The sequence below is a fragment of the Colletes latitarsis genome, chromosome 3, assembly GCF_051014445.1.
Source record: "Colletes latitarsis isolate SP2378_abdomen chromosome 3, iyColLati1, whole genome shotgun sequence".
Lineage (NCBI taxonomy): Eukaryota > Metazoa > Arthropoda > Insecta > Hymenoptera > Colletidae > Colletes > Colletes latitarsis.
This window is the reverse complement of record NC_135136.1, coordinates 40997297-41018477: the sequence shown is the minus strand read 5'-3', so window position 1 is coordinate 41018477 and position 21181 is coordinate 40997297. Positions and strand designations below refer to the sequence as shown.

General features: G+C 47.8%; 1 protein-coding gene across 3 annotated transcripts in view; it reads left to right on the top strand.

The window, feature by feature from the left end:
• The window catches only part of Antp (homeotic protein antennapedia), a 151440-nt gene that overhangs the window by 79788 nt on the left and 50471 nt on the right, over nt 1–21181 (top strand). Inside the window, exon 1 of one of the 3 annotated variants that reach the window (XM_076762250.1) lies at nt 12880–13039. The exons of the other annotated variants lie outside the window; for them this stretch is intronic. The gene's annotated coding sequence lies outside the window, so the exon portion shown is untranslated. Of the gene's footprint in view, nt 1–12879; nt 13040–21181 lie in introns of those variants that run through there. 3 annotated transcript variants of the gene reach the window in all.

Genomic DNA, 21181 nt, shown 5'->3' with positions numbered 1-21181 from the left:
GGGGTTCGTGGAGGCATTTCGCGCCCCTAAGTTTCGCCCGGGTGCCGGAAAAACGAGGACAATACGGCCGACGAGTTTCACTTTTGCCCCACCGAGACCTGCGGCCCAGGAAAAATCATTCAAAGAACGAATCTTCGAGAAAACTGAAGGCTCCAACCACGCTCTACCACGATCAGTTTCGCTGGATCTTCGAACGTGGATTCTGGGATTCTGGATCCTCGCAAGCTGAGAGAACCTCACTGTGTTCAGTGTACAATGTGCTAGCAATACTGTTGGATTATCGCAAAAATGAGTATTGGAGAAGTTGTTCTAACCTTTCAACTGGGAAGCTAATTTATCAAGAGCATATTCTACACGGTTATTAAACAGCGAGGATGAAACACACCTGATCTTCTTTTTACCATCTGGTATGTTTTACATTTATGGATGCTCGATTATTTAACGACCAGATAACTTTGAAGATACATACTCAGGATGATTACAACGCTGATTTAATAAGAAAGTAATTGGTCTTATGCTCGAGGAATAAAGCAGCTGATAGGGAGGAACAGGTGTCCCGCTATCGAGTAAATTTATACAGAGATCTAGCCTACTGGGTAGATATTTAAAATTAATGTTTCCCGGTTAACGGGGCAAAACGGTGTCTTCGTTCAGCGAACGATCGTCGTAATTCGGTCGTTCGTTAAAGCGACAGGTGGAAGAGGAAGCGAAAGGATCTCGAACGATTACTATCGATGAACACGGAATCCCGTAAACGGTTAATTCGTATTTTATTGACAAGAAACGGTAGTGCTAACGGCCTTGTGTGCCCGCCGGCGAGAAGTTGGACGATGCATTCTGATGGGAAACTCCAGGATCGGCTGTCTTTGGATTCGAAAGCGCCAAGACGAAGAATTCAATATCGTTTAATGCAAAAGTTTAATCCGTAGATTTAACCTACGTTCTCCTACGGAAAAATCAATCGCTTCGAACCGTGTCGCCCACGAATTCAACTTTTAACCGAAACATTTTTCGGTGTCATCGGAAACAAACGTGATATTTCAAGCGATAAAGATAGGCGAATACAAAAATATCGGACTCCATAAACTGAAACAAAAATTGAATATAATCGTGACAAATGTCGGTTAACAATTTCCAAAAATAAACATTCGCTTGTTTTCGACGGTCAACGCTATTCCCAAACGGGACTTACTCTCGCGAGTGAAAGTTCAGAATTTTACTTCGACAAATATCGGGAACAATTTCCGTCCCAAAATTGGCTTTTCCATGTATTGGAATACTTATTGTATTAACTATTTTTAAGCGTTTGCTAGAGATTCTTAGGAGACCCGTGATTGTAATAATACAATTTAATATTTAGATTTTCCTCTCCAGAAGCGGTGCAACTTCGATAATGTACCTTATAGCATAATAGTTTCATCCCCTGTACGAGTAAAACTCGATGTTTGAATAATACTTCCTGTACTAACTATTTTTAAGCGTTTGCTAGAGATTCTTAGGAGATGTGAGGTTCTAATAAATAATACGATCTAAGTAGAAGTTAATATTTAGATTTTCCTCTTCAGAAGCGGTGCAACTTCGATAATGTACCTTATAGCAAAATAGTTTCATCCCCTGTACGAGTAAATCTCGATGTTTGAATAATTCTTATACTATTTTGAAGCGTTTGCTAGAGATTCTTAGGAGACGTGAGGTTCTAATAAATAATACGATCTAAGTAAAAGTTAATATTTAGATTTTCCTCTCCAGAAGGGGTGCAATTTCGATAACGTACGCGTGGGACTAACCCCTGTACGTTATACCAAAACAGTACCATCCCCTGTACGAGTAAAACTGGATGTTTGAATAATACTTCCTAATACTATTTTGAAGCGTTTGCTAGAGATTCTTAGGAGACGTGAGATTCTAATAAATAATACGATCTAAGTAGAAGTTAATATTTAGATTTTCCTCTCCAGAAGGGGTGCAATTTCGATAACGTACGCGTGGGACTAACCCCTGTACGTTATACCAAAACAGTATTCCCTGTACGAGTAAAACTGGATGTTTGACGCGGGATTATGTTACCCTTCGGGAGAGCATAGATCGCGAGGAAACCGCGAAATCGGGTCTAAGCAGATTCGGCGTTTAGTGAATACGCGCGTGAGTCCATAAAACTAGACAGTTAGGGGGAGGTATGGAAAAGGGGGTACGGTATCTTTCCGCTGGAAATGGAAAAAGAAAGGGGAATGGCGAGCGTGGAGCGAGGTGGAATCGCGAAGGGATGGGAAAAAGCGTTGCTGACGGCAGGCTCGGCCGATACGGGCGAAAAGGAGTGGAAGAGGGTGAGGCAGAGTAAAAAGGGAGGAAAGGACGGAGCTACCGCGTGGACTGGAAATGAAAGAGCCCAACCCCGAACGGGCGATAATTCATTCGTGAACCGAACGAGGCAGCTGAATCCGGCGTTGCACACGTGCACGATTTCGTAGAATGGGCGGCGCGTTACGTGGAAACTCGCGGCCGGCGTGTTTCGCGAATTTATCCCTCGCGAACGACTATTTTTTTGCTTTTTTTTCTGCCGAATTATCATTTTCGTTCGCTGGTCCGACGAATCCACGTTGGACGCTCCTTGAATCGTCCACGAGGGATACGGGGAATCTAGACTTGTTCCGTGGGATCGATTGTTTAATTTTAAGCGTCAGGTTGAACAAGTTCGATCGAATTAGCAAGAAATTAGATTATTCGCTGTTCCCCTGCGTTTGACGAATTTGTTTACCAGATGATGATTTCCAACTTTGAGAAATGGCGTCCGAAAGTTTCGTTCGGGAGGATCTTCGACGAAGAGGGGGAGAACTGGGTCTCGGAACCTCTTTCGGGAGGGCAAACACCCGTCACAACAGCTGCTCCGCTCCGAAGAGCTGAGCGTTTCCAAACTCTTCGCCTGGAACAGTCTACTCCATAAAATCCCCCCGAATAATAACTCGATCTCGGTTCTATCCAATACCCTGAATCTTTGTTACGATCAGAGAGTAATTATTTCATATCAGAGGCATTGATATTAAAAGATCGAATTGTATTTGGTCGAAGATCCAGAGAAAGCGATTATTTATTACGAACACATTGTGGTTCTCATTGTTGGTGGTTTCTGGGCAAACGTCGAAGGTTGCGTCCCTTCTCCGGAGACGGAGGGTCAGAAACGCGAGGTAGGAGTCAAAGGGAGAAACGCAATCAATCGAGTGTGTTTTCCTTCTGAACAATGGGTTGCAAACTAAAAGGGAGAGAGGGGACGAACTCGAGGGTAAATTGAAATTCCGTGACACGGAAGGAACTTTGATTGGACGGGGGACAGGCCTTGGCAAAATGCAAAGAAACAAAATTATTACTTCCAAATCGTACGTTTCGATTTCATCTTATCAACTACTAACGTATATAACGATTTTAATATATAAGATTTGATAACAAGCGAGTAGCTTCGCAATTGTTAAATTTGTGACGAGTTGTTTTCATAATTCTATGCTTGAAAAGGGCCACTTTTCCCCCCAGTTACCCTCCTTGAAGCAACCTGTATCGATAAAAGAAATGTATAAATAGCAATGGTTCAACGTAAACCGACGTTTGGTAAACAATTCTGGGGGTGTAAAATAAAATCACACCCCCGGGGTGGAATCAGGCACCGGTACGGGACCGCAAAGGGCGACCTAAACAAAAAGACAGAAAGAAACAAATTGTCGATCGAAGTAACGAGCGCGACACCCTCGAGCCAGGGGGGTAGGGGGTGGTTCGGGGATGGAAGTTTAATCGAGTAGGAGAGAAGAATAATGGCGGGAAGGAGCGGGGACGCCATCAATTGAATGTTTTCGTTTTGAAGCGTGAGCGCGCGGTCCGATCGAGCAGGAAGAGGAAGAGAATCCCGGCCGAAGAGGGTAAATTGGAATTCCGCGACGCGAAGAGTGCCTCGGTTAGCTGCACGGGGCCAAACAGGGGGGTCAGTGGGGTGAAGACGAGGGCAGGAAACCGGGGAAAACGCCGCGGGGAGGTGGAGAAGAGCGGAGAGAGCACCCAAGGAATATTTACTGCCATCTTCTCTACCACTTACCCACAGAGATTCCCTGCCCGAAGTTGTAAACACCTCTTAACTATATAGAGATAGTATCTCGGTTTCCCTCCTCGTGTAACCTAAGCAGTTACGCGGGCGTTATAACCGAAGGATTATTAATTGAATCGCCGTGCGATTACAACGCGATCCTTTTTCCATTTCTTTTTTCAACCCCCGTTCTATTTTTTTCCGTCAGCCATCGCGCGCGAGCAATGCTTCCGTTTCTCGTTCTCCGTCTCCGTCCCGCGTACGTACTCTCGTTGTTACTCTCTCTGTCGCTCGTTCTGCTGCCGAGAGGTTTAATTGATTCGAACTGCCGCGACTATCGGATTATTAATTGCGCTGTTAATCGGGGACGACGGTAATTAAGCTGTCGACGATTCAGTTTTATGATGCCCCGCCGCCCTCCGCGCTGTACTTCTGTCCTTTGTGCGCTCGGGATCGCGGTTCAGCGAAATTCGCGTTGCACGCGCGCTAGAATTTTTACTTTTCTTCGTGAAAATTGGAGGCGGACGGGGAAAAGTAAATAATAATTATACGCGTAATAATATACAAATCGGAGTCGATCAAACTGTAATGTGATACAATTTGCCGCGATACGATTACAAGCGATCATGCTCCGATTGCACTGCGAGAGAAAGTACACGACAATTATACATCATTGCACGTTTTAAAAATTTACAATATAATTACACTGCAATTGGACGATAATTATACTGTGATTACAGTACGAACACGTGTAATCCATTATACTTTCCTTAACTATATTGCAAACCGTGTACACGCGTAGCAGATTGTTTAAATAATCCCTCGTTACGATGTTATGAAATATTACATGCGTAAGAACTTTCCTCGTGTTTTTATTTTAGTTTATCACGTATCGTGTATCTAGCCCGGAACTATTACATTTTCTACATTCACCCAAAGACCGTTCTAATATTTTGCAATAGATTTCTATCGCGAAGAAAAATTCTTTCAATTTTTGAATTTTGAAAACCTAGTGTTGCCAGACCTCGTATCGAAGGACTGAAACAACTGTTGAGGACGTTTACGTTAAAAATAAACTGCGCGATAAAATGGCACGATTAGCCTATTTTGTTGTTCGATAAGGAAATGGGAATTGTCCAGAGCTTGTTAACGAGTCGCGGAACGGAATCGGTCGATTCGCGACGCGTAACGATCGCGATTAGCTGTGTCGTCAGCTGTGGCGGCGTCGTTCGAATCGAAAGTAAAATTCCCTACAGGACGGCCGGAAAGAGCAAAACCACGCGGAAGTGTCTGGAATTTGTTGGAAATAACGGTAAAACTCGGCCTGGCGATAGCGCTGGTCGTTCGACGCGCCGATAATTGCTCGAATTCAATGGAATCGGTACACGCTTCCGACGAACCTATTTGCCGCCGGTCGATTTGCATATCGTTCAGCGTTGTTTTGCACTCGTTCGCGCACGGAACCATCGATAGGCGATCCATTTTTCCTCGACGATTCACCTGAACAAACCGACTCGGGTTATTTGTCAACGATAGAGTCAATATTTGACCCCTTCTCGCCAAGAAATTTCACATGCAACGACCTTGCGATTGAAAAATCGAGCCTCCTGCCGTTGGATCTGACCAATCGAGGGGTTGCAAGGGAAGCAATCTCACCCCCACTGTGCTACACCCATTATTTGACGTTTAAAAATTTTTATTTTCAAAGCTCGTTCAAATCGTAGGGTCGATTACCGATTTAAATTGCAAGGAGTCGGTAAAATATTTATCCGATTTTCCGTGGAAGCAACTCGATCGCCGGCGATGTCAACACGGAAATCCGCCAGCTTCTATTTTATTCACGGAGAGAGTCAAAGCGAAGAACGTTGTTCGGGTACGTGTGCTGAAAGCGGAAACGCGGAGGATTCGCGAGGACGAGCCGGATGCTCGATGCCTCGAAAGTTCTTTATTGTTCGTTCTGTCGCGTGAAAAATGTCGAATGAATTAGTTGCTGGGAAATATTCGCAATCTCGATACGGGCTTCTATAATATTAATAAGAGAAACTTCGTGGGTGAGGACTGTCTCTAGGCAATTTCTGTTACAAAATATTCAGTAACCCTTGAGTGATCTCGTATACTTGCTAGGTGGGATAGTAATTAGTATCGCAGAGCATTTTTAGGGGTTGAGTGTACCCAATTTCAGGATTGAGTATAATATAGAATTGTGACGAGTCTTTAAAATCAACATATTTTTGCATTCACGAGGTACTCGTAAAACAAAATTAAATAGCATACGTTTGAAAAATTTTAATTTAGTTAAATACCTTTATGAGGCTTGGTTCCACCCTGGCAAAAATTTCCGAATTAAAAACTTTTCCATCGTTGTGTAGAGAAGAGGATAGAAGATTAATCTGGTAATATTTGGGGTTTCCATAGTACGAGTTTGCCCTCCGGCCCGAAACGTTGAGGAATAAAGAAAGCAGGAGGTAGGAATTGAGATTTAGGTAGATATATTCGGAGTGACGCGAGGCGTCTTGAGGGCATCGGGTGGCGAGGGGGTGGCGCGAAAGCCAAGAAATCGAAGCCCTGAAACAACGAGCGAGCCGATGCGCCCTCGCAGCCCGTGCAGAGAGACGCCGGAGACGTGGAGGAGATGTAGAACGAGAGAGACAAATAGAAGGAGACGGTGAAACCCACTAAATCAATACTCTGCCATCGCTCCAACTCTGGCTCATCCCCTCGCCACCCCCTTAGCCACCATTTTCCTCGCGCTCTCCGCTGACTCCGTCCTCCTTCAGCGTCGCTCCTCCGTTCCGTTCTGTTCGTAGCATGCCACCCTTCGTTTCACCCCCGTCACGCTCTCCGGGCGAAACTTCTCTGGCTTCGCTTCCAGCGGCTACTCCCGCAGAGAGTTCGCTTCTGCCGGGGTTGGATATTCCCCTTTTACGTCCGACAGCGGCTCGCGAGATGCTCGACGATGAGCAGGAAACAAACCACGATCCCGCGGCGTCTTTTGCGACTCCCCCGCGTTCTTCCGGCTTCGAAGAACCACGGAGCCCGACAGACCGTGTCCAGCCAAAGGGGATTCTTCGCGGTAGGTTCGATTTCAGGATCCGCTCTTTCGAGTCCGTGGCTTGTTACGCGGTCCCTGTTGGTCGTGTCTTTGATGTCCAGCGATGTCCTCGCCCGAGCAATCAGGATGAAAGGCTACAGCGCTGGGGAGCCCCGACGATTAAACGGCCTCTCGATCGATGCCTTCGAGGACACGCTTCCTCTAACTATTCTTCGTAGTCGTGAAGTTCGAAATCTCACGATATTAAATCGAATATTACTTGAGAAAAACGGGCGGAAGAAACTTCTTTGAAACTGGTCGCGGCACGTTGACCACCCGTATTCAACGCGTTATCTTCGAACAAAACGGTATTACACAATGTATCTAATACGCTATTAAATGCGAGCGAGCATATTTCCATGAGATTTCAGATTGCAATTAATAATTTGTAATTTATTTCCCGGCTGCCTGTGGAAAATCTTGATAAAAGAAACGCGGTGATTCTATTAATATTATAATCTAATTATGCACACGGGGAAAATGAACGTTAGCTATTAAATCTTTCCCGACGATAATTATTTTTTTTATACTGAATATTCTTTCCACAATTACTATTTCATTAGAATTTGTTGTATACTTGCTCCATCGCAGAAAATTCATTTCAATTTTAGAAGCGATCGAAACGTTTAATTTATAATAAACTATACCATCGAGCGCTGCAATTAGCGTATTTTGCGCTAAGATGCCTGGGGCTTTCGCAGCCCGGGTCCTGACAGTTGATATTGGTTGGGGCTTCCGGGCTGTAAGCCGTGTCCTTGGAGGAAATTGCTCTAAAGTTTCGTCAGGACACGGCTTCACCGAATGCCTCAATATCAATTAGCTCTATATTCGTAACTATTAATATTTGTTCTGTGCAAAGAATCGTCGTCACACTAGACCCATAGATCATCGTGCTCCAAATTTTAATCCTCAAAATTTTTACCAAATCAAGATTTCCAAACGGTTACCATTTTCTGAAGAGATATGTTGATTAAATGAATAGTCGAGAATCCGAATTCGAGGGACATTTCGCTCGCGAGGAAGGTTCAAAGGTCTCGAGGCGGCGAATGGTCCACGCGGATATCACGCGCTTCATCGAGAAACTGGGTCACGTAGCTCTGGTGGCACACGCTCGCGCAACCGTCGACCATTTGCGGACCACTACCGATTCTACGATCGTGAGATACGACCGGCCTCCGAAGAAGTAGGAGGAAGAGGTCACTGATTGCCGGAGGGGCCCTCTTCGAGTCGAGCGTCTCGTTGGCCCTGCTCCGTAATCGACGAATGAACGGTCAGCTGCCGTTTTGACGGTCATCGACGCCATTTGCCTCCACACCGTCTCCCTTTTCTTCACTCGTTGCTTAAGACGTTTCGCCCAAAAAGAGTTTTTCCTTGTAATAATTCACGGTCAGTCTCATATTTCGTATCTTTCAATCTTCTATGCTCGTATCTCTTGTTGTATTAATAGGTATTTAATTAAGTGAATAAATAAATGTAGCTTACTGTAGACGATACAGTCAGACCGATAAAACAATTTACAGAGGTTCACGAGAAAAAGGTTGCTTCTGAGGGAGTTTTGGTCCCGAATCTCGGTAAAATTTGCAAGCATGGCGAAGTATGGCCGCTAAACGGGACGCAGGGGAGTCGAAGCGCGCCAGCGCTCACGCAACCGATTAAAAGTCTGGATTAGCAAGTAAAAAGGAACGGATCCGCGCCAGTCTGGCAGGTTCTTAAAGGGAGCATCGGAGTCCCGGCGAGTCCAATTACACGGGCAGCGGCTTCTGCTTTGTTTCACGGCCGGTGCCCGTTGTCTGATGCCTTTCCTCCGTCTCTCCTTTTCCCGTGGCCTCTCCTGCGGACCGCGGCCGTGCGCGAACTTCCGTTGCCGTGAAGTTGCGATCCCGACGATGCCCTACGCGGGGTTACACCACGGTCCTCTGACTTCGCGGCCCCTACCGTTAACTTCGTCGCGATCCGCGCCCAGGAGCTCCGAAAATGTAGCACTTTTGGGTTACGCTGTAAATCTTGGCCGTTCGCGATCCTCTCCCCTGCTCGCCGGAAATAGCGTACTCGCCGTCGCGTTAGCGGCACCTAATACGCTCCTTGCGCCCGGTTTATTTATTGGCCTTATTAACTTCGTCCCGTTCAGACGGGCGCAACAGCTAATTAAAAGCGATCGTCGCGCAATTTGCCCGTTTGACGCGCTCGCGAATCTAATCGCGCGGCCATCGCTCGAAAACTTACTCCCAGACCGCCAAAACCAATTTAGTATCAACCCGTTTGCATTCTGATGGTAGCAAGAAATATTTAGAGCAAAGGTTGAATCTTGTGGTTTTGGATAACCAAACTGTAGAGGAGATTGGTTTCTCCAGGCGTTTAAAAAATTTCTAGCTCCTCCGCGGCTCGGTTATTCCAGGCAGAACGAATCACAGCTCCGTAGGAGAACCGCATACGGTGTTTACGTTTTCCAATTACGCGCTCGAGGATACGCTTTCGCGAGAAACCGCGAGCGCAGTCACGCATTTTACGATCAATTAACGGAACGCCGCGGAAAGATAAGGGTTCGGTTTTTCAAGCAAGCAATTAGAGCCGTAGTAACGTGACGTAACGTGTGTGCACGCACACATTCTGAGGAATCTCGCTAAGCGTGGAGACCTCCGCGAATTAATATCTATAACGTGTAACGCACTCTTTAATAGCGCGTTCCGCGTGCGCTGCCCCCGTGTCTGCGATATCCTCGTAATTAATTTCCTCGTTGCATGGCAAACCGCACGGCACTAATTAATCAAAATTCCTCTAACTGTTTCAGGTAAGAGCGCTTTGATGTTTCTCCTACGCCTATGCAGTTGAGAGTCATGTCGGTAAGTGTTGATACCGACGCGCGGTCCTCGCCTCTTGTAAATCGCGATCGGGAATCCGTCGAATCGCAAGAATTTTACGGCTCGCGCGGCGATTTCAAAAAGAAACGTTCAGGATCGTTGTAACGCGCCTCGAAATTATGCGACCGGGGATATTCTATAGTCAGGACGAAACAGCTTGCAATATCGCGTCTCACGGGACACGGTGAGTAGAGTAGAACCTCCACTATACGATCTAATAAGGATTTACCAAACTCGTCAGTTTGATGGTTCCATATTTAGAGTTACAGAACTCGTAAATATTGTTTGTTTGCAATTTATGTTATGAAAATTACATTTTAATGTGAACGTCAATATGGTGGGTTTCTTAGAAAGAGGGTTAAAATTCCTAGAGCAACTACTGTCGCCCAGATTGTCAGTTGCCTGACATCTGCATTTATACACAGTGATAGATAAATATTAATACCACGAAGTTTGCGTCTCGACAATGCAAGAACTGCCAAGAAACAATTAGAAATGATTCTGAGGTTGAAAGAATTCACCGAAATTGACTCGATCGTAGGTATCTGGCTGCAACACGCGTTTATACTCGACGCAGGTGAATCGAGCGCGCATTCCTCGATCGACATCCGTGCGCGTCTGCGACGTGGTTGCCTATTTATATCATTTCCTGCCTAGTGGGGCGTTTAGAGTTAGATACACCGAGCTCTATTCGCGACGAGGGCGCTGTCGCCGACCGAACAAAAGTACAGTGAATCCTTTCAAAGTGTCACGATTATTCCCTCCCGCAACGTCACCAAGTCATCCCCTTCAATCCCTGAAACCGTTGTTTTTCAGAATGTCGATCTTCTCAAAACGAAGAGGTCCTAATCATGATGTTCAACGTTGCTTCGAGTTTCACGCGTCTCCCTTTCGTAGTGTCGCAGTTCCAGCAGGATCCAGCGACAGTTTGAAATTTCGCCCGCGTTTGGGCTTCGGTGGGCCTAGTTTTGTGGATCCGTCGATAGGTTTGCGATACCCTGGTGAAAGATTGACGCCCCGTGGACGGGTCTGAGATTTCCTGCAATTTTCCTCGCGATCTGCGCTCGCGTGCTCGTAGGCCGTGCACGTCTCGCCGAGGTTCGAGAGCCTCGCATTCAATTCGATTCGCGTACGCGTACGTTTCTTCGAGGCTCGAACCGTAGGCACGTGGCGAGCTCGCACGCGAACCGATCACTCTTCGCCTTTTCGCGGCACTCGAAACCAGTGGTTCTTAATGTTTTTGCACCCTCCCTATGCGTCATTATTTACATCTATCGTGCCGTGAAACAGTGGGCTGGCGATTAAATCAGGTGGATATTGAGTAGTCAAAGTAAAATTCGGGAATAAATCGGGAAAGCATCGGGTGGGTAGACGAGTATTCCGTCGCCGCGTCGTTCGTCGACTGACCAATTTATTTTCACTCCTCCGCTGCGGAACGAACGTCCAATACGGGCACCGAGACGTCCAATACGGGCAATCAAACGCTATCGAGCGTACGCCTCCCTTTGTTGACGCAGAAAGGAACAGCGTGACAGCGCTCCTCCGCCGGCAACCCTCGATCCTTCGTAGCACACGCGGGGGAGAGAAAACAGAAGCGGGAGAAGGAGGCCAGAAGGGAAACCGTGCGACGGATAGAGAAGGACGGGGGGAAAAAAGGAGGGAGGACAGGCTGTACGCAACCACCATCGTGCTGGATCACGGGGGCGTAAAGAGAGGAGCCCGAGAAGGAGACGCGGGGGACGCGGGTGTCGGGGCAGAGACAGAGAGAGAGAGAGAGATAGACTGCGAGAGGGAAAGAGAGAAAGAGAGCGCGAAGCTCAACGCATGTGCACAGGGCGCCTCGCGTCGCGGCGCTCTGGTCCCGCCGGTCGGAGGCTGCGAAACCGAGCGGCCGGAATTCGCGGATCAGAGTGGTCGCATCTCTCGCTTCAGATATACGCTCAGCGCAGCCTAGGATCCGCGGTTTTCCATGAAAATCGAGGAACGCGCGGCCTTACCGACGCTGGCCAACGAAACCGTACCAGCCGACGCGCGTCCCGATCGTAGACAGGATGCTGCCGCGAGCACGGTTCCATCGGTGACGAACAACGAGGACGACGACGACGACGACGGTGTCCAGGGTTCACGGTCCGATCGCGGCCGCGGAGTGCACGTGCGACATGACCCCACGGAGGGGAAGCGTCTAACTCGAGACCCGTGTACACTGTCCACGTTTCGTGGCTCCAGTTAACAAAGACGATCGCGAGCATTCCCTGAACGACACCGGAGATACCCAGGAGACGCGAATCTTGGTCGCGATGCCGGCTTGAGGCGTCCAAGAGCGAGGACACGGAGCGCGCGTTCGCCGATCTGGGCCCGACAAGACCGCGGAAGACAATCGTATATGACCCGCGCGGGTTCATGACTCGCTAAGCCAATCGCTCGCTTATTTTTTATTGTTCTTCATCGGCAGACGGGGCTTGGCCGTGGCTGGCTCTGCTTCGGGCGAACCGTGCGCGTCACAGTGAACCGTTTTCGACTACGCTCGTACCTGAAACGTGGGAACAGTGAGAACAGATCGTCAGAGGGACAACCGAGAGTACCGGAGTGCTGTGGTGAAACGTTGCCGAGCAGGCTCGTACGAGAGAAGGGTGATGGTGATTGGACTCGCATGGTCGCGTCGTCTCGCAGAGCAGAGTAAGTTTCCGCGAAGGACACATGTTTCGTGGAGGGTGTCGGATCGTGTTCATTCCACGGGGAGTCTGGTGCTGGCTGGCCCGGTGACTGTCCGCGATCACGCACGGACGACCAGGAGGCTGCTCGAGGAGGTGGTGGCGCGTGGAGGGAAGAACCAGCCACGACGGGGCCCGGCGCCGGGGCACGGACAAGGCCCCCGGTGCAGGGAAGAAGCCAGGCAGAGGGGGAAACCGGGGCCGGCGTAGCAGCAACGGCCCTGAAACTACGGGGGAACCTAACTACCCCCTTGCACAGGGGGGAAACCAGGAGGAGACCGCGCCGACGGAGGCGACGGAAAAAGAAGCGACGGAGGTGAGCAACCGTCTTCCCTTTCGACGATCAAACGGACCGTTCTCTCTCGTTCTTCTCTCCGCTCTATTCCTGTACGCGTCCCTCTGTTTCTGTCACCTCCGGTCCCTCGGGCTGACCGCGATCGTTGCATGTTTCTTGAAAGTGTCAAACTTCCGGACCTGTGATGTTTCGGATACTGCGTTACGTCTTCTTCCCCTCTATTACGAGTCCTTTTGTTTCTGTCAGAATCTTCTCGCCACCCTACGCAGAGTGCAATCGCTCCAAGTAGCCACGAGAAATATCGTTATGCGTGTGTGTGACGTTTGGAAACAGCGATAGATAGAAGTTTTCGCATGTTTGGTACAAGTATCGATACCTAGAGTCTCCTAGATGAAATTTAGGATTACCAGAGAAGAAGAGTCGCCTTGGCGTTGAAATCCTGTCCTTATTCCCGTCTCCGAGGAGGTCTTTTATTTTTATTAGGGTTCCCAAGACCGTAACCGTTGCATGGTCGGTGGAAGTGTCTGAATTGTAGCTTCTGTGATGTTACATTTAGAAACAGTGTTTCAACATCGTGACTTCCCGTCTATTACACGCCTCATTATTTTTGTTAGGGTCCTATGTGTCGAGCGTAGACCCTACGTGTAGCTTACTAACATCGAAACGAACTAGTAACGTGCACCAGTGGATTGACGTTTAAAAACTGCATTCTGTCACTTTCCTCTTGCTCGTAAATTTTCATTTTTATTTCCATCTATCATCCGTTCTTTTATTCTTCTGCTACATCAAACGTTGTATATTTAGTAGACCTGTCGAAGTTGCAATTCGATTTCCCCCGGTAGAATCGAGTGTTTTCTCTCCGCGAACGCGGAAACCGGTGTTCGCGGGTTCTTGGAATTAAAGAAAATGAAGTTCTGCCACGTGTACGCGAAAAATACGGTTAGAAGTGTGTTTCGACGACCAGTTCTTGCACTCTGACGGCCAAGATATCCGGTAGGACGAGTAATAAAACGATGAGTAACGAGTGGAATAGCCGCGATAACACGGTCGACCGGTAAGAAAATAAGGTTGCACGACGGTCGCTGGATTCGACACAATATTCGAGGAATGCATCCGCGACATCGCGGCGACGAGCACGCGGAAAAATGCCCGTCGTAGCGAACGAAATTCGTACGTTTGGTCTCCGCGTGGAATACGCGGAACGTCCTGCGAATGGAATTCGATGCTCGCGATAACAATGTGCGCCGCGCGTTTATGCGAATTATAATTCGCGGTTCTGATTCACCGGACAATTAGTTCACCGTTCGCCAGCGTGTAATTCAGCGATCCAACTTGGATCAAACGATGATTTCGATTCTATAAAAAATGGGGAAAAACGACTTTGCTTGGACGTTAAATTTCCGTACCCGGTGCTCGTGCGTTTTCTCTTTTATTTACAGTGACTTTTATATAAAAAAAAGAGGTAATCCCGAACGAGACGGTCCGCACGCGTGTCATTTTAATCCTTCGCGGACGGACATTTTGGCGCACGAACATTACGGAAACGCAAAACGCCAACGCGTATCTAAACGTTATACGACGTACAAATTTTATTTTAATTCAACGAATACGTTGCGTACGAGATACAGTTGTATCTAAAGTTGGTTTCGCCGATGGAAATAATGCTAAACCATCGTAGATCGCGCGAGTTCCATCCCCCTCGACCCCAACCCCCGGTCTTTTACAATTCAAAGTGGCCGAAAGTTTCGTGGAAATTTGAAACTGAATTCAGTTTCGCGGGTCAAATTGTAATTTAAAAGCAGCGTTCCTTAATCACGGATCGTAGTTTATCGGGACCAGGAGGGTTGAGGGGGAGGGAAAAGACGACAAAGCACGGCGAAGTAGCGCGCGTGCGACATAAATCGAAGGGAAACCGAAAGCAGACAGGCACGTCTACGTACAACAGGTCACTCGTTGAATAATTTACCATCGGGAAACGTTCAAATGCAAATGCCAGCCTTTGAATGTCGCCAAGGAGCGACACGAATTTCGCGCGGATCCTGCGCCCGCCTCGCGGTCGGAGGTTTATGATAAAACGCGCGACGTACGAGAGATAACGTGACGTTTAAATTAACGCCGGACCCGCAACGCACGACACGCTTCGAATGTCGCATTACGATACCCTCCCCGTAACGGTTGATCAACGCTCCCGCCAAAATTCGTTACCGAGTTCCCGCTTATTCATCAAAATTCCCGTATCGATGAAACGTTCCAACGCCGACGAAGTTATCTGATTTTTCCTTTTTTTCCCTCGTTCGTTCGCGTTCTCGAACTATTCTCGATGAAATCGAAAGCCCGCGCAAAAATAAATGGTGAAATTATTTTACCGGAGCAACGGGAATAATAAATTCAAGTTCCTTGGAAACACAAATACGCTCCCAAAACTCCGGGTCGAACTCGTCGATGACGAAATTCATTCACGAATCGACGTCGTGCTATATATCGTGATGGATGGCACTCCAATCTCTGCACGGTATTTACATATTTTTTTTTATTCGCTGAATAACAAAGGCTGCGTTCACTATTAAAATATTTTCGGAGCATCGTTCTTCAAATAAATTTAGACCTCTCCTACAAATAAGCAGTTTCTTTTTTCAAGAATTAGTGGAATAAAAATATTGGTAGGGGCATAGGAAATTTGTAAATACCGCGAATTTCTGCACAGTATTTACATATTTTGTTTTATTCGCCGGATAACGAAGGCTGCGTTCACTATTAAAATATTTTCGAAGCATCGTTCATCAAATAAATTTAGACCTCTCCTGCAAATAAGCAGCTACTTTTTTCAAGAATTGGTGGAATAGAAAGATTGGTAGGGACATAGGAAATTTGTAAATACCGCGAATTTCTGCACAGTATTTACATATTTTGTTTTATTCGCTGAATAACGAAGGCTGCGTTCACTATTAAAATATTTTCGGAGCATCGTTCGTCAAATAAATTAAGACCTCTCCTGCAAATAAGCAGCTTCTTTTTTCAAGAATTGGTGGAATAGAAAGATTGCTAGGGACATAGGAAATTTGTAAATACCGCGAATTTCTGCACGGTATTTACATATTTTGTTCTATTCGCCGGATAACGAAGGCTGCGTTCACTATTAGAATATTTTCGGAGCATCGTTCGTCAAATAAATTTCGACCTCTTCTGCAAATAAGCAGCTACTTTTTTCAAGAATTGGTGGAATAGAAAGATTGCTAGGGACATAGGAAATTTGTAAATACCGCGAATTTCTGCACGGTATTTACATATTTTGTTTTATTTGATGGATAACGAAAGCAGCGTTTGCCACTATAAATTTAGATCTCTCTTACAAATAAGTAGCTTCTTTTCACAAGAAGCAGTGCCCTCGAAAGGCTGGTGGGGACAGAGGAAATTTGCGAGTACGCTTTCCCATCGTGTCGGCACCGTCCAACGACGGGGAATTGCGGTTTCGAAGAAAAGCGCGTAGTCCGCGAGCGATCGGTCCGCGCGCCGCGTGCCTGGGCCATTCGGTAATTCGCTAACCGCTCTTAATTGTAATTGTTCACCGCGGCGGATTCCAGGTCGGGCCCTCGGGTCCCGGTGCAAAAACGCACGGGATTCCAGTGTTAACCTGCAATTCGTTCGAGGTTCTTGCTCCTGTTTCGCGGCGGTCGTCCGACGACGCGTCACAATCCCGTTTTTCGTTCGTCGCGTCAACAAATTTCATCGACGTGCCGATCGGATGCCGAGGACCGCTTTCGATCACCGTCGGTGGCCGCGGAGCACGCTTCCCTGGAAGCATTCCATCGGCTCGTTTGTCCCGGCCGCCTAGATCGCTTACCTAGATACCTTTAATGGCCGCTCGTTTTGATTAAATGCCGATAATTGCCGCTGGAAGAAATTCGCCCCGCCGCTACCGGCCAAGCGTTGACGTCCCGGACGCGTTTAGGTTCGCGCCGAGCGAACCTAACTCTCCCCCCGTGCCGCTGTAATCGCCCGTGTCCGCGATGAAATCGATGGCGCGCGCTCGTAGCTTCGCGGTGAAACCTCTCGCCGCGGCGGAACTTCCCTTTTAGGACATCGTTTCTTCGAGTTTGGGGCCTAATGCACGCTCCCAACAATCGAAAGTGTTCCGCGAGAACGACAGATAGCGGTCGTGGCTATGCAAACTGGTTCGCGAGTCGTCAGGAATATCGAAAATGGTCGAATAACTTAAGTAAAAGTCTGGCTATTAACGATTTCTAGGTATCGATATTAACGAGACAGGAATTATTTTGGGAACGTTTGGAAATGGAATATTATGAAAATTTGAAATTTAGCGTATTAGCCTAAACATGCAATTAGTTCTAACGACAGTTCCATTGGACATTAGGCTCTAATAATGATATAATAATTTATCGTATGTATATGCCTGTGACCCCCCACGTAGTTCGCGTTTGCTATAAATGTTCGCTAATTGGTGCATCCAGTTCGCAAATCTAATTACACGTATCGTCTAATGCAGTATGAAAAATCAAAGTAACTAGGGCGATAGGTTTCTTGTGCACTTTAATACCTCACGATCGGACATTTTAGAGCAGATGGCGATTATGGCGGACCTAAAAACAACTCCATTCGACGAATCATAGCAACTATTTATCCTCATAAACGTGCAGCAATATTTGCAAGAGAGTCTAGATTCTTGCGGCTGACTGTACATCAATTGCTCAGAGCTTCGAGCATCGTCGATGCAACCCTAACACTCGTCGTTCCGTACACACGGACACTGCGTCGCAATTTTAAACTCGAACTCGTACCGCGATCAAAGTCACCGAGGCCCCAGTTTCCGAACTTGGACGCGACCCACTGACGGTACTCGCCACGCAGTACATCCTCCGCTGTCGTTTTCTCTCGCGGAGCCCGGATGGAACCATCTGCCGTCTTCTTCGAAGTTTTTCAAAAAACGCCATGGTGGTTTTTTCCCTCCGTGGAAATCGACGGGGCCCTGGGCGCGGCTCGCGCAGAATTCTTAGGCTGAAAGACCGCGACGCTGGTTGGCTGAGGCTCCCCTCGTTCGTATTACGTCCCTTCCGTTCGTGACAGACCGACAACGGCGGAAGGGGGGGATCGGGGGGAGGATTACGAAGGCAGGAAATGAAGGGAACGGTCAGAGGGAGGGAGGGAGGGGGGGTGTGATAGGAAAATTTGATGGAGGGTGGCTGCTAGGAGGGGAAACGGTGGGCAAAAGAGGCGGACAAGGAGAGAGCTAGCCGATCAAGGGGAAACAGGAGGAACGGAGGGCTATCAATGACGCGTTAGAGCACGTCACGTCGCGCAACACATCTGCCGCCATGCGCCGTCATATATATTATCTTGACGATACGTCAATTCGGCCACTGATCATTATACTGATTACCTTGGCACGCAAACTGCCCCGCATGTGCGCCCGTTCTCATGACTCGGTTATTAATAAGCGAGGTCGTTGGGATTTTCACGGGATCCTCCGTTTAAAAGGATCTGCGAGTCACGACCTCGACGTTTGGAAATCTCGAACGATGCAGGAAGGTGTCGACGACGGAAGAAGAAGAAGAAGAGAGGAACCAGTAGGCGCTGAAGAGAAGAAGCTCTGGCTGGACTATAGCGGGGACCCGGTGCGGTCGCTGCCATAAATTTTGATATTATACGCGAGGCCTCGCCGGCTCGAGGAGAAAGAAAAGAAAAGGGGGGAGGGTCGGAGGAATAGTCCGCCGGTGACGCAACCAACAATGCTCTCACGAGGTTTTAACTTTCTTTTTTCGCTCCCTCGGCCCACAATGGCCCGCACGCTCTTGCGCAAACTTTCCCCGATTTCCCCCGAACCCTGGACCGTTCCCTACAAAGGACACCGAGGCCACCGAGAGGATCCTCCGTACTCGTGGTGTTTCGACCTTTTTTTCCACCCTCCCCTCCCATCCCCTTGTCGCTCATTTCCGTTCACGATGACTCGTATTCAAGGTCGGGACGTGAAAACGAATTTGCTCTTTTCTTCGACGCGTTGACAATTTTACTCGCCTGGTTACGATTTCTCTTACCATTCTTCGTACGAGAAATCGCGTGGACGGTTAACAATTTTTTTAATAAAATCCTACGGAACTTCTCAACGGCAATTTACGCCCACTGCTTTGAATTTTTTGCTACCTTTAGCTTGAACCCTCCCACGTGCGTAGCATCTTCATCCTGACCCTGTTCCGGATGGTTTCGAGTGGGTGTGAAGGTTCTTCGATAGCAAAGACAGGTTCGAAGAAACTTTCACATAAAAAAGGGTACCTTTGCACTACTGTAAAATAATGAACAAATTCGCGAGCGTTGTTTCCCTTTGCTGCGGAGGCTTCCGAAGAAGGAAACGCGGCTTTCGCGGCTGGCAATAGAATTCACTAAAATTAGATTACGGTTCAGGCATTGAGTAGGTGCATATGGGATAGCGTGGCTGCTTGCAGTCAATTCTTACATTAATTACTCCGAAAGTGTATATACGCGCGAATGGCGTCCGGAAAACCGAGGCCTGGTGGGACTCACGTTCGAATTTAGCGTGGCAGTACAGACGTGCATTGGTCGATGCTTTAAACGAAAGCAGAGATGGTCAAAATTATTTTCGTCCCGACGTTTAAACCAAATTGTTGTACGTTGGTTTTGCTCCCCGATTTTACTGGAACAGAGCTTCGTCCATTTTTAACTGAACGAACAATGCTCGCGTGAACGGTAGAATGCGCAGGATGTAAATGGGTACGAGCTACGGGGGTTGATAGAATAGATTAGAAAGGTTGCGGGAAGGCTTGATAAACGTGTGTTTGAGAATTAATAGCGTCGGAGTTAATTACCGGCTTAATTTGTATTTCAGCAGTTCTCTGTAGAATGATTGATATCTCGAGGGTTTATTGGTCGAGAAGATGCGCGGGAGCATAAACTTCGAACGCACGAAGCTTCCTACGAATTAATCGCGTCTGTGTACCCACGATTTAAATGGTTTTTATTGGGAAATAACTACAGAAGCTATTTTTCAACCCTGTTGTACGCTCGTTTCAACCCCCCAGCGCGAATCAATTCGAATCCTTGGTCGGTTTCTCGTTCGGATCGGTCGTCGAGATTAGTCTTCTGGCAGAGATACGGGGAAAACGGTTCGTTAAAGCGTTCCGTCGTAAATCGAAAGCTATTTGTCCCGCGTCGGAGCGTCGAGGCGTCGTCCGCGCGACGGTCGCGTTCGCGCGATCTTTCGGGAGCCCATTTTTATTTCGGGAACGAGCGTGGCGTGCAACGTGCCCCCGGGATCCCTCTTGTTATTTCTCGTACTTTCCATCGCGATAAATCACGGGGTCGCCGACGGAAGGGCTGAGGAAGTAAGACCGACAGAAGAGGGCAACGGTTGTTGCCAGGCGGAAAACCGAAACCGCGCCGCCGCCGCGCAGGAAGTCACCGTGTTCGATAATTTATCGACGCCTGCCCGCGAAATTACCAGCCACGACCGCGTTTTTCTACCTCCCCCGGATTTTAACCGTCGCGGTTTTTAACCACTTTTTAAACGCGAATAAATTTATCCCGGGCGATCTCGTTCGGTCGAAAACCGACGATAAATACGCCCGGGACCGCACAATGACTACGAAATGGGCGCGCGTTACACGCTCGAGATGTATCTTTAATAGGTTAACGGGGCGCATCGATATCTATTGGAAGAGCGGGCGCCGATGCTGCGTTTTCGTTGCTCCGTCGCGCGACTGGAAAAACCCCGGAAAAATCGATGGAATTCCCGAACCGTGACTTCTCGATTTCTATTGTCCACCAATCCGCGTTAATCTCCTCTCTCCACCGAATGAAATTTCCACGTTCGATCGTCCGCCGTTCTATTCTTTCCCTCGAAAATATTCCGCCGCGTTTAACGCCATTATTTTATGATCCCCCTGAACAAATAAAATTGCATATCGCGCCGGGAATCGATGAACTTTTACATCGAAAAACAAAATACTTTATTTACGTGTTTACTTTCCGAGTAATTAATCGTTCCCATGACAGAGCACCCGAAGCAGATTAGCTTTTAACTTTCGCAGTTGGTCGAAAAAGGTTTCCAGGACGACTGGGTCAAAGCTGAGAGCCTTAATTCGATTTCCCTCCGTTTCTGGCGAGCCGGAACGCGGAACGACCGCCGTTAATTTC